Genomic DNA, 12,871 nt, shown 5'->3' with positions numbered 1-12,871 from the left:
TTGTGAACAGAATAGATGCAAAAGTAGTTGTTTTACAAGTACAGACCATAAAGATGGAGTCCAAGTGTGTTTGATGCTGCTGGGCAGACTGACCACTGGGAACCTCTGAGCTCTCCTGGTCCACTCTGTGGAGGAATCAGGAAGAATTAGCTCACATCATTTCTGTCCATGCCCCAATAATACTACAAACAGCCCCTCACAGCTCAAACAAGCTCATTAGTTTCTCATGAGCAACCAACCTGCACCCCTGAGTTGGAGTCATCCCAGAGAAACAATAGAAAGAACCTGAGCTGTTGTTTGTGCTTATGCACCAAACAGCAGCTCATACCCAACCTTGTCAGAGTCTTTGGGTGGTGTCCTGTAAGGGATACTGACTGGGGTCTTCATCATTCTGCTGGGAGACTTCAATGCTCACATCAGCAATGATGGAGAAACATGGAGGGGAGTAATTGAGAGGAGCAGGCTATGTTATCTGAACATGAGTGGTGCTTTGTTGTTGAACCTCTAAACTATAACTACTTGATTGGCCATAAGGAACACCATCTTCGAGCATAGAGAGGGTGATAAGTGTACTTGATGATCAACGTTGTGGTCATTTTGTCAGTCTGGAATTAAATTCCATCCTGGCTGTGGAACGCTGCTTGTGATTTTCATGGTCAAGATCTCAAGGCGCAGCTGGAGAGAGGAGAGTGTCCGTTTTGAGGACATCTAAATTGCGTATCTGCTCTTTGCAGATGATGTGGTTCTGTTGACTTTATCAGACAGTAACCTCCAGCACGAACTGAGGCGGTTTGAACCCGAGTGTGAAGCAGGTGGCTTTAGAGTCAACACCTGGTTCTCTGCCAGAAAATGGTGGAGTAATGTCTCTAAAAAAGGAGTTCAATTATCTCAGATCTTGTTCTTGAGTGAGGGTGAAATTGAGCGTGAGATGGACAGGTGTTTTGGGTGGCATCAGAACAAAAGCATCAGACTGGAAAAGTTTTTGATTTATCGATCTATGTTTTTTTTTTAGTTAATTAATTAATAAATCTTTTTGGCATTTTTCAGCCTTTATTTTGATAGGACAGCAGAAGACATGAAAGGGGAAAGAGAGGGGGGAATGACATGAAGCAAAGGGCCGCAGCGCCTGCTCTACCAACTGAGCTACGTGGGCGCCTATCGATCTATGATTTTAACTCTCATCTGTAGTCATGAGCTTTGGGTAGTGACTAAAATAATGAGATTGCGGATACAAGTGGCTGAAATGAGTTTCCTCAGTCTAGAGATAAGGTGAGAAGCCAAAATCTAATCAGCTCCTCCTTGAGTGCAAGTGGACGTTCGTGCCAAATTTGAAGAATTTCCCTGAAGGCGTCCTTCGATATCATCGGACAAACAGACAACCTGGCCACAGCTATCACCAGTAGAGGCATAAAAATGTCAATATTGGACTAAAACACAACTAAAAAAGGAGTATTGCACCAAAGCAGGTCCAGCAACAGTTGGCGACTGGTTTAACTGGACAGCTTTCAGAGGCAATATATCGATATTACATTGATATCGTGATATGAGACTAGATATTAGAGGTGTTGAAATTAATCAAATAACTGATGCATCGAATCGTGGACATGGACGATGCTGCATCGATAATCGGCCGGACCATAATCGATTATTTCTGTTTACAATTTAATGTAGGCCTAACATTTCTGTTTACATATTCTGTTATGTTTTATACATTCAGGAAGTGCCATGTGCTCAGTGCTGTAGTTTTATGTATCCAATGTATTTAGTATTAGAGCACTGCAGAATGTTTGGTTTTTGAAGCTTGAAAAGCTATGAATTAAATATCCTATATGGCTTTAATAGAAAAATGTATTTAACGCATCGTGATGCATCGAGATATCAAATCAAATTGAATTGCTGACATGATAATCATCGAATCAAATTAGGAGATCAGTGAAGATTCACATCTCTACTAGACATCGTCTTAGATTTTGGATATCGTGATGAAGTGATGTACTTTTCTGAACTTCCCAGACTGTTCTAGCTGTTCTATTATTTGCCTTTTCCCCACTTAGACATTATGTCCACATTACTGAAAAAGTGACAAAAACATCGTAAAAGCGCCAAAAACTTCCAAAAAATTGGCAAAACATTGAGTAAAGTGTCAAAAATGTTAAAACAAAGTGCCTAAAGCATTGAAAAAAAAGATATTTTGTTAAAGCACCAATTGTCAACCCTAGAATATTGCCACAATATCGACATTGAGGTATTAGGACAAGAATATCGCGATATCTGATTTTCTCCATATCACCCAGCCCCAGATGTAAGAACATACATGTATGTGAAGAAGAAAGATGCTAAAAATAAACAGTTAAGAACATGAATCAGTAATATTATATTATTAACAGCTCACCTGTTTGCAGCAGAGGGATGCTCTCCTTTAAAATTAATAAGGCGAGGATTTGACCAGTCACTCTTCATGGACACACAGCTGGGTCCCGGTTCAGATTCATCAGAGTCCAGCATCAGGATGGTCCTGTTAGAAAGAGAGGAAGACCATCAGAGAGGTAAATCTACTTGCTCAATGCCCTGCTACGCCCTGCACTGCTATTACTATTATTTCTAGTTGAAAAAAAATTGAAATTCTTTCAAATTTCTTTGGTAACATTGCTGACCTTATAAAGTAACTCATGCTGACTTACTCTGCTGTTGGAGAAGCTTGATTTTTAAACCACAGCGGCTCCTCCTTAGACTGGTCACTCTTGCAGGACACACAGCTGGGTTCTGGTTCTGGAGAGTCTGGTCTCTGATGGATCCTGATAAAGTCAGTTTGTTATAAACACAACACAGCCAAAGGTTACAGTGTGAATAATGTTGGTGCAGTGATCTGAGTGCTGGACAGTTAGAGATGGTCCTCTCACCTCTGAGCTTTGGTCTGGAGGTCCTGTTCCCCACTCAGAGTGGTTCCTCTGTCCTGTTCCCCACTCAGAGTGGTTCCTCTGTCCTCACACTGATCCATGCTAACAAACTCAGCCTTTCATATGCAGTGGAAACACATCATTTCTCATTGGCTCTTCTTGTCTCTTTCACATCACTGTCAGTTGAATGCATCATCAGCTGCTGTAGTTCTACTATCAGTCCACTAGATGGAGCCAGGAGGCAGCCCAGCCACACACTCACAAAGACACACACACACACACACACACACACACACTCACACACACACACACACACACACACACACACACACACACACTCCAGAAAATAGCAACAACAGCAACGAATCAGTTCCTCACTTCCTCGGCTGCCTAAACCTCAGTTTGTCTCAGTTTACATGCAAACGTGCAAACAAAGATTTTCAAAATCTCCACTCTGGCCAGAGCTTTTAGAAAGACTTTGGTGAATTCTCTGTTTATGTGTAAACGAAGGGCACAAACGAAGGGTGAATTTTTCAAAATAACCATGTACGTATAAACGGGGTATCACACACACACACACACACACACACACACACACACACACACAGTCACACACAAACACACACTCACAAAGACACACACACACACACACACACACACACACACTCACAAAGACACACACACACACACACACACACACACACACACACAAAGCCACACACACACTCACAAAGACGAGTGGATCTCTCTTCAGTTTGAATTAATCACAAGTCCAGTTGGGTTGGTTTCTCTGCAGCTTTCTGCTCTTAAACTAAACTAACCACAGCTGGAGTTCACGAGTCAAAAGTTACAGACAGACGAGATAAATTACCTTCAGCTGGAGCTCCGAGACAAAAAACTGCATCACAAACTCTGGAAAGAGAAAGTAAACTTTAAACAGGAAACAAGAGGAACCGCCCAGAGAGGCCCAACATTACCTAATCTACTTCTGACAGTTAACATGTAATAAAACATGTAATAGAGTTGTTTTTAAATCTAAAGTATGTTTTGATTATAACAGAGGATGGTGTGTTGAGAGTCCACACAGAGAGGAGTAAGCGGTAGTAAATAATTAAGTGTCAAATTCCTGAAAAATAGACTGATGTGCCACGAAAGCTCCCTCTGGTGACATCAGCAGGAACTACAAGCGGAGCATCACCAAACATATTCACACATTAAAACATGTTTACAGCTTTTATTAGTTTAATTACTATGAATGTAATAGTTGTTATTATATATACATATATTCTTTTAATTAATTATTACACACACACACACACACACGTGTGATGTGCTTTCCTACAATGTGAAAAGCGTGTGAATTCAACATTAAGTTGTAATTTGTAAGGTATTTTATTGTGTAACCTCTCAGTTGATAGTTAAAGGACAATTCCGGCGCAAAATGAACCTAGGGGTTAATAACATATGTGTACAGAGTCGACCGTTCTCTGGTACATGTTTTCATCCTAATCTAATATGTTTGTAGCTTGAAAGAAGCTACAAACTGCTGATTAGCTGCTAACGCTAGTATTCCGGGCACAGAGAAAGGGGGTGCTCCTTGAAAGGGCTACGCGAGAGAGAGAGCTACCGGTAGTCAAAGTGGCAACACAGCCTCGTACTTGGGGAAACTGGTGGTGTACCTGCGGACATTGTGAAGCTATAGCCACCATACAAGAGTGTCTGTGTTGCACGGAGTGGGACCTGTTGCGTCGCGACACCCAAGAGACGCCGTGTTTGGTACAGTCTGAAGATTTCCCCTCTCTGATAAACAGGGCTGTACTTGAAACTTTTTTCCATGTCCTGAAAATAAATTGGAGACGGCACACAGACCGGAGGGACCAGATGAACAGTTATCCACTGAGTAAGTACACTGGACAAGTTATGCAGAGTGCGATTATTTCAGATATATTAAGAAATGCATCGCCAGCTGTAAGTCATGACTGATTTTAAAGATGGCGGCCGCATGTAAACATGAATGTTAGTGTCTTTTTCTAATCTTTTCAATAAACTTTCTGTACACTTACAAAGTTCTCAATGCTTGTGTTAACATGTAGGGACCCTCATTATACTACCGTTGAAGTGTGGTGATATTTTGAGCCTTTTTAGTGGTACAAAATTTGTTTTTACTTTCCCTGTGCCCCGAATACTAGCATTGTAAGCTAATCAGCGGTCCGCGCTAGCTTGTTTCAAGCTACAAACACATTCGATTAGCATGAAAACATGTCCCAGAGAACGATCGAGTGGGTACACATCTGTTATTAACCCCTAGGTTCATTTTGCGGCGGAATTGTCCTTTAAGAGGAAGTTACAGTAAACATAGAGCTTTTATTGTGACGGGAAAATCGGAAGTGAATAAAGTGTGGTATTTTCTGACGGATGACTGTGTCGGGGTGGAATAAAGTCAGACTTGCAGTGCCGTCTTGGTTTCGCCATTGGAAGCCTGTGTGTTTATTTTAAAGCCAAACCTGAGTCTAGACGATATAAGATGCCCTCGGTTACACATTTAACTATTTTAGAGCCTGTGGACATTGTTTATGTCATTAATGTGTTTACTGTGTTAATGGACTGAGGATGGGAGGAGGATTCGGTTTTTGGATTCAGCACAAGAAGTTTTCCAAAATCTCCACTCTGGCCGGAGTTTTTAGAAAGACGAATTCTCCGTTTGCGTGTAAACGAAGGTCGCAAACGAAGGGAAATGTCTCCGTTTTTCAAAATAACCATGTACTTGTAATCATGCAACTTGCTTGTAAGTTCTACTTACTTGGTAATCATCCCCTGATTTCTGGTTGGAGCTTCCAGCAGATGAGGAACCTTGTAAATTTCTACCTGCCTGAATCAATCCTTATAATCCAGATTATCTTAATGTTGATTCCCATACCAGGAGTTGAACCCAGGACACCTGGGTGAAAACCAGGAATCCTGACCGCTAGACCGTATGGGACTTGTGTTCTGTCCTTCTGATCCCCAGAGTGTTTTGGTGTTTCTTGCATTATTGTTCGATTTCATGCATCATTGCGACACAGTCTAAGTGTTGCCGCTAGGAGGCGCTACAGCATGAAACAACAAGAGAAAGCCGACCTCTTCTGTTTGAGTTCACTTGCGCTCAAAACACCGACAGCTGACCCGAGGCCTGACTACGAATCCAGATAAACATGCCCTGGATTTATTTCAGTTACCCGGCTTCACCTAACCTAACAACCGTGGTCCCGCATAACCTGTGTCACGACGGTGGTCAACAACTAGTTCAATCAACCCAGGGTTTCCCAATCCAGCAACTCACATGTTCACATAACAGAGGCGGTGTTTGCAAAGCATGACTAATCACAAACATATACTAGAGCCGCATATTTTACAAGTTCAAGTTCAATACTTTATTGCCATGTCAACACAGCTGACTAGAATTCTGTATGTCAGCTGTCAACAACACATCACCAACTGGGAAACTCTGTCAGTTAAATATAACCCCAGTTTCCCACAGGAAGTGACGTGAATGAGGACGTGAACGCACCGTAAGTATAAGTTATAGAAGCAGAATGTTCTGCCTCTGAGACTTTGAACTCTCTTTCCAGAGGGCAGTAGTTGGAAGAGTGACCTGCCAGTGGGAGGGGTCGTCTAGCACTTTCTATGCTTTACGGCTGGTCTGCATGGCGTAGATACAGGCTACATTTATGCTGCATTATATATTATTCCAAAGCACCAGCTGAACACGTCAGTATTTAGGACAAGTGTTCAGGTTTCTTTGCCGAAACATCACATGTTGGACACCAAATGTTGGTTCATCTCTACACTAATATTACCCAAACACTGATTCCCATACCGGGAGTTGAACCCGGGCCGCCTGGGTGAAAACCAGGAATCCTGACCGCTAGACCATATGGGACTCATGATCTGTAATATTTTCTGTATTTCTTATTTCATAAATGATATTTAAACCCAGACAAAGATGATCTCCTGACCCCTGAAGAACCAGAACTCCAGAGGGATGATGTCCAGACTCTGACGTCTAGATGAACTATTTTGACTTTAATACGTACAGATAGTTATCAGATAGATTTACTGCAGTAAAAACCTAATATTTCCCTCTGAGATGTAGAGGAGGAGAAGAATGAAAGAGCAGAAACTATCTGTACTGTGTCTCCCTCTGCTGGTTCCTCTCAGTCTTTGATTCAATAGCAAATTAAACTATTTTGATCTGCAAGGCTCGCTCGATGCATTTTGTGCCGAAGCAATTTTAAATGACTATAGTCATGTGAACAACTGACCTAATGTTCATATAAATAGTCATACATTTTGACGAAGTTTAGTCATTCGACGATTTTGCCAAAAAGATTGAAAAAAAATCAAGGGAAACTGGACGTAGTTTCTCTCAGTCTTTGTGTCCACAGAGCAGCAAATAAAACTATTCATTATTTTGTTATTGTTGGAACTATTTTTTGTTTTGTTATATTTAATAGTTAAATATTCATTTATTTATTTTTTGTTTTGCTTGAATCATACAGCAACATGAATTTGTTTATATCATTAGTATTTTATTTTGGTTATTTTAAGTATCTGTTAGTGCTTTTGTTTTGAAAGTACCAAGCAGCCTTCAGGTGAAGTCTACATATATGGGTGATCAGGTATGTAGGAGGTAGACACCGGGGAGGGCTGATGGTTTTTTACCAGAGCCTAGAGACGCCATTGTTGTTTCCCAGAGGGCCAGACTGGAAATGAGAATCACATTCATGACATGTAGATTATTGACATGTGTTTATTTAAGAGAAAAAGTCAAATATTTTGACTGTGTTATTTCATGTCTCATATACTGTAATCTTCTCACTTACATTGTGGGCCTCATTAAGCCCCAAAAAAGTTCCTCAGCCAGCAACAAATACGTTGAAAAAAGCACCAAAAAAGTTGGAAAAAGGCCGAAAAAAAGCATCAAAATTGTCTGAAAAAGTGACAAAAACATCATAAAAGTGGTAAAACTTTGAGTAAAGCGTCAAAAATGTTAAAACAAAGTGCCTAAAGCAAAAATGTTATTAAAAAAAAAAAATTTTTTAAAATAAAAAAATAATAAAATTATTATTATATTATTATATACATTATTATTATATTATAGAACCAGACATCACTGAAACGTTAACACGTAAAACTGAGTCTGTCTCCTGCGTTATCTGAGCGTTATCTGAGCGTTATCTGAGCGTTATCTGAACGTTATCTGAGCGTTATCTGAGCGTTATCTGAGCTTTATCTGAGCGTTATCTGAGCGTTATCTGAGCGTTATCTGAGCGTTATCTGAACGTTATCTGAATGTTATCTGAGCGTTATCTGAATGTTATCTGAGCGTTATGTGAACGTTATCTGAATGTTATCTGAGCGTTATCTGAATGTTATCTGAGCGTTATCTGAGCGTTATCTGAACGTTATCTGAATGTTATCTGAACGTTATCTGAATGTTATCTGAGCGTTATCTGAGCGTTATCTGAGCGTTATCTGAACGTTATCTGAGCGTTATCTGAGCGTTATCTGAACGTTATCTGAATGTTATCTGAGCGTTATCTGAGCGTTATCTGAACGTTATCTGAGCGTTATCTGAGCGTTATCTGAACGTTATCTGAGTGTTATCTGAGCGTTATCTGAGCGTTATCTGAACGTTATCTGAGCGTTATCTGAGCGTTATCTGAACGTTATCTGAGCGTTATCTGAATGTTATCTGAGCGTTATCTGAGCGTTATCTGAACGTTATCTGAATGTTATCTGAGCGTTATCTGAATGTTATCTGAGCGTTATCTGAGCGTTATCTGAACGTTATCTGAATGTTATCTGAACGTTATCTGAATGTTATCTGAGCGTTATCTGAATGTTATCTGAGCGTTATCTGAGCGTTATCTGAGCGTTATCTGAACGTTATCTGAGCGTTATCTGAGCGTTATCTGAACGTTATCTGAGCGTTATCTGAACGTTATCTGAGCGTTATCTGAGCGTTATCTGAACGTTATCTGAGCGTTATCTGAGCGTTATCTGAGCGTTATCTGAACGTTATCTGAGCGTTATCTGAACGTTATCTGAGCGTTATCTGAGCATTATCTGAACGTTATCTGAGCGTTATCTGAGCGTTATCTGAGCTTTATCTGAGCGTTATCTGAACGTTATCTGAACGTTATCTGAGCGTTATCTGAGCATTATCTGAGCTTTATCTGAACGTTATCTGAACGTTATCTGAGCGTTATCTGAACGTTATCTGAGCGTTATCTGAGCGTTATCTGAGCGTTATCTGAATGTTATCTGAGCGTTATCTGAATGTTATCTGAGCGTTATCTGAATGTTATCTGAGCGTTATCTGAGCGTTATCTGAGCGTTATCTGAATGTTATCTGAGCGTTATCTGAATGTTATCTGAGCGTTATCTGAACGTTATCTGAGCGTTATCTGAGCGTTATCTGAGCGTTATCTGAACGTTATTTGAGCGTTATCTGAGCGTTATCTGAGCGTTATCTGAACGTTATCTGAGCGTTATCTGAGCGTTATCTGAACGTTATTTGAGCGTTTGAGAGTTGTTTTCCCGTCAACCTTCAACTTTGTGTTTTTTGGGTCGAAATTTCAGCATTTTGTTGTTCTGTTTTCTACAGAATAGAATCGATGTTTTTGTCGATTTTATAAAAAAAAAAAATGTCACTTTTATGGTGTTTTTTTTATTATGATTTTGTCCCTTTTTCCAATTTCTTTGTCACTTTTTTGACATTACTTTAAATGCAGATATAAATGTAATTTAAATAAAATTAAATATTGATTTTCTAATATTGCACCTGTCAATCCAGAAGGAAATATTCTGTAGCCTATTTTGCCGTCAATACTGTCACCGTTGTCTTTGCTGTAATCAGATCAGTCTATTTTTATCTTATGGGAAACATCTATGTGTACAGACAAGGCTAGCAGCAGCAGCGCCGTGGCAGACACCTTTCTGGTGTGTAAAGACACAGAAAACACCACGCAGCCACCTGACACGCAACAGAAACGCCACGCTCACGCCACACAGCCAGTGTGTAGCTGGCCTAAGTGAACAAGGTGTACCCGGTCCACCAAACACTGGGCCGTCTTGACTGTCTTAATTCTGCACATATTTCTGTTACGGATCTGCCTCGCGCTGGACTCAGTTTCACTGAGCGTACTAACACTTAGGAAATAAATGGTAGTACATCAGTGAGTTCAAACTGCTTATTGTGCATAATTTGGACTGACACTGAGATGCATGTTGTTGTGTAACTGGTGTGGCGCTGCCACTATTCTCTTGATTTCCACTTTGACATTAGACTTTTTTTATTATTATTAGGGCTGTCAATCGATTAAAAAGATTAATCTAATTAATTACATACTCTGTAATTAATTAATCGAAATTAATCGCATACATAATTAACGGTGCCTGAACCGATACATTTTAAGAAAGTAAAAAAAGAAAAGAAAAAAAAGGGTACTAAACAACAGTCGGTGACATTAAAGAACGGCTTGTTTATTGCTAAGGCCATATGGTCAAAATTAAATGATTTAATAATAATGTATAACAATAACAATAACTTATTTCACTGGTAAATTGCTGTTGAACGACAAAAACAACCACCAGATGGGAAAAGGACATTTACAATAACTTAAAATGCACCACGAGGCTGCAGTTTACCAGTTTCATTTTCTCAGATTAATTAATCGAAATTAACGCGTTATTTTGACAGCTCTAATTAGGGCCCGAGCTTCGACAGCGGCGAAGGCCCTATTGAAACTGAAGGAATTATTACTTTCCCGGCAAATGAATTGGCTTTCTGAGGGGCTTAACATATTCAAAAACTCACCAAATTTGGCGGTCGCATCAAGGCTGGTGAGAATTTACGTATTTTAAGGGTTTCGGGAATAGGCGCGCGAAAATGGCTCGCTAGCGCCCCCTACAATGTTAAAAAAAATTGAGCCCCTGCAGTGCGTTTAACGTAGACTCACGAAACTTGGTACACATATCTATCATGTCAAGATGTACAAAAAACGTCATTGAAGCCATACCCTAAGCCCAACAGGAAGTCCGCCATTTTGATTTCAAAGTTCGAAATTAGTGCGATTTTGGCCATTTCCACATGTCGTACTTTAACGAACTCCTCCTAGAGATTTCATCCGATCAACTTCAAATTCGGTCTGTGCCATCTTAAGACATTAAAGATGAAAAGTTGTTAAAAGAAAAACTTTTCATCATAGGGCATGGCCGTGGCGGGGCGGCCATTTTGTGCGTTTCGCTGCCGAAACAGGAAGTGGGTGTAACTCGAGTGTACATTGTCCGATTGGCTCGAAACTTTTCAGGATTCATAAGAGTCCAACCCTGAGGACAAATAAAGGCCGAGATTTACTTAAAGTCATAGCGCCCCCTAGTGGCAACAGGAAGTAGGCCTAAAAGTCAAGGTGCTATACTTTAACAAACTCCTCCTAGAGATTTCATCCGATATACTTCAAACTTGGTCTGTATCATCCCAACACATTAAAGATGAAAAGTTATTAAAAGAAAAACTTTTCGTCTGACGGTGTGGGCGTGGCGTGGCGGCCATTTTGAGTGTTGAGCGATGAACAAATACATTTTTGTAACTTGAGTGTACGTTGTCGTATCTGCCCGAAAATTCTCACGATTGACAAGGGTCCAGGCCTGAGGACACCTACAGGACATATTTGACTTTTGGTCATAGCGCCCCCCGCTGGCAACAGGAAATGCGCCTTATATGACAAACATCATCCAATTTACATGAAACTTAGAATGTGTGGTCTACATGTGCTAATGAGCCGGCCCCTATAATATAACCACTCCCACTTACTCAGGCCACGCCCCTTTTCATACATTTGTACCGTTTAAGGTAGGGTCTTGTGTGAGGTGTCATTGAACTCAGCAGAGAGTTGCTTCTTCATTGGTGATGTTTGGCCCGCCCCCTATGCTTAAGCCACACCCCCTTTCATAACATTTGAACGATTTAAGGTTGACCATTGTTTGAGGTATCAATGAACTCAGTAGAGAGTTACTTCTTCATTGGTGATGGTTTGGCCCGCCCCCTATGCTTAAGCCACGCCCCTTTTCATAACATTTGAACCGATTAAGGTAGACCCTTGTGTGAGGTATCATTGAACTCAGCAGAGACTTCCTTTTTAATTGGTGATGGGTTGACCCGGCCCCTATAATTTAGCCACGCCCCTTTTTATAACTGGTGACCCATTTAAGGAAGAGTCTTGTGTGAGGTGTCATTGAACTCAGCAGAGAGTTGCTTCTTCATTGGTGATGGTTTGGCCCGTCCCCTATGCTTAAGCCACGCCCCCTTTCATGACATTTGAACGATTTAAGGTTGACCATTGTGTGAGGTATCAATGAACTCAGCAGAGAGTTACTTCTTCATTGGTGATGGTTTGGCCCACCCCCTATGTTCAAGCCACGCCCCCTTTCATAAATGCTGACCTATCTAAGGTAGAGTCTTGTGTGAGGTATCATTGAACGCAGCGGGAAGTTCCCTTTTCATTGGTGACGATTTGCGGTGTCGGAGTGCCTCGCAAATGCACGGTCGCAAGGAGCGGCGATCGCTGCTAACCCCGACGCGCGCAGAGGAGTGAGGGCCCGTCCATCGCTGCTTGCAGCTTTAATTATTATTATTAATATTATTATTATTATTATTATTATTATTATTATTATAAACCCAAGACGTTATAAATGTGGTTTTGCTCATTTATTTCTGAGAGCAGAAGCGTCGGCGAGTTTCAGATATTCTGGCCAATGAACAAGCGGCCGTCTCGACCGTGTGACGTGTGTTTACAGTGTTTGGTGCGTTTGACAACGTGCAGCGTGAACGCAAAACACAACCAAACAATACTGCAGCTATCCTAGCTCAGAGTAATCAATGCTACTTCACCTTTAGACCATATATATCTAACATAGAAGTATTTTAAACT

At 40.7% G+C, this 12,871-nt stretch overlaps 1 non-coding gene and 1 pseudogene across 1 annotated transcript; both read right to left on the bottom strand.

Moving 5' to 3' along the window:
- Positions 1–3,163, bottom strand: part of LOC118495500 — a 43,834-nt pseudogene extending 40,671 nt beyond the window's left edge.
- A 3,581-nt stretch (positions 3,164–6,744) lies between these two features.
- On the bottom strand, positions 6,745–6,816 carry trnae-uuc. The gene has a single exon. It is a non-coding gene; the product is annotated as a tRNA-Glu (tRNA).
- Between the last annotated feature and the right edge of the window lie 6,055 nt (positions 6,817–12,871).

The sequence above is a fragment of the Sander lucioperca genome, chromosome 7 (assembly GCF_008315115.2).
Source record: "Sander lucioperca isolate FBNREF2018 chromosome 7, SLUC_FBN_1.2, whole genome shotgun sequence".
Classification (NCBI taxonomy): domain Eukaryota; kingdom Metazoa; phylum Chordata; class Actinopteri; order Perciformes; family Percidae; genus Sander; species Sander lucioperca.
The sequence above is the reverse complement of the archived record's forward strand: the minus strand, read 5'-3'. Positions and strand labels throughout refer to the sequence as shown.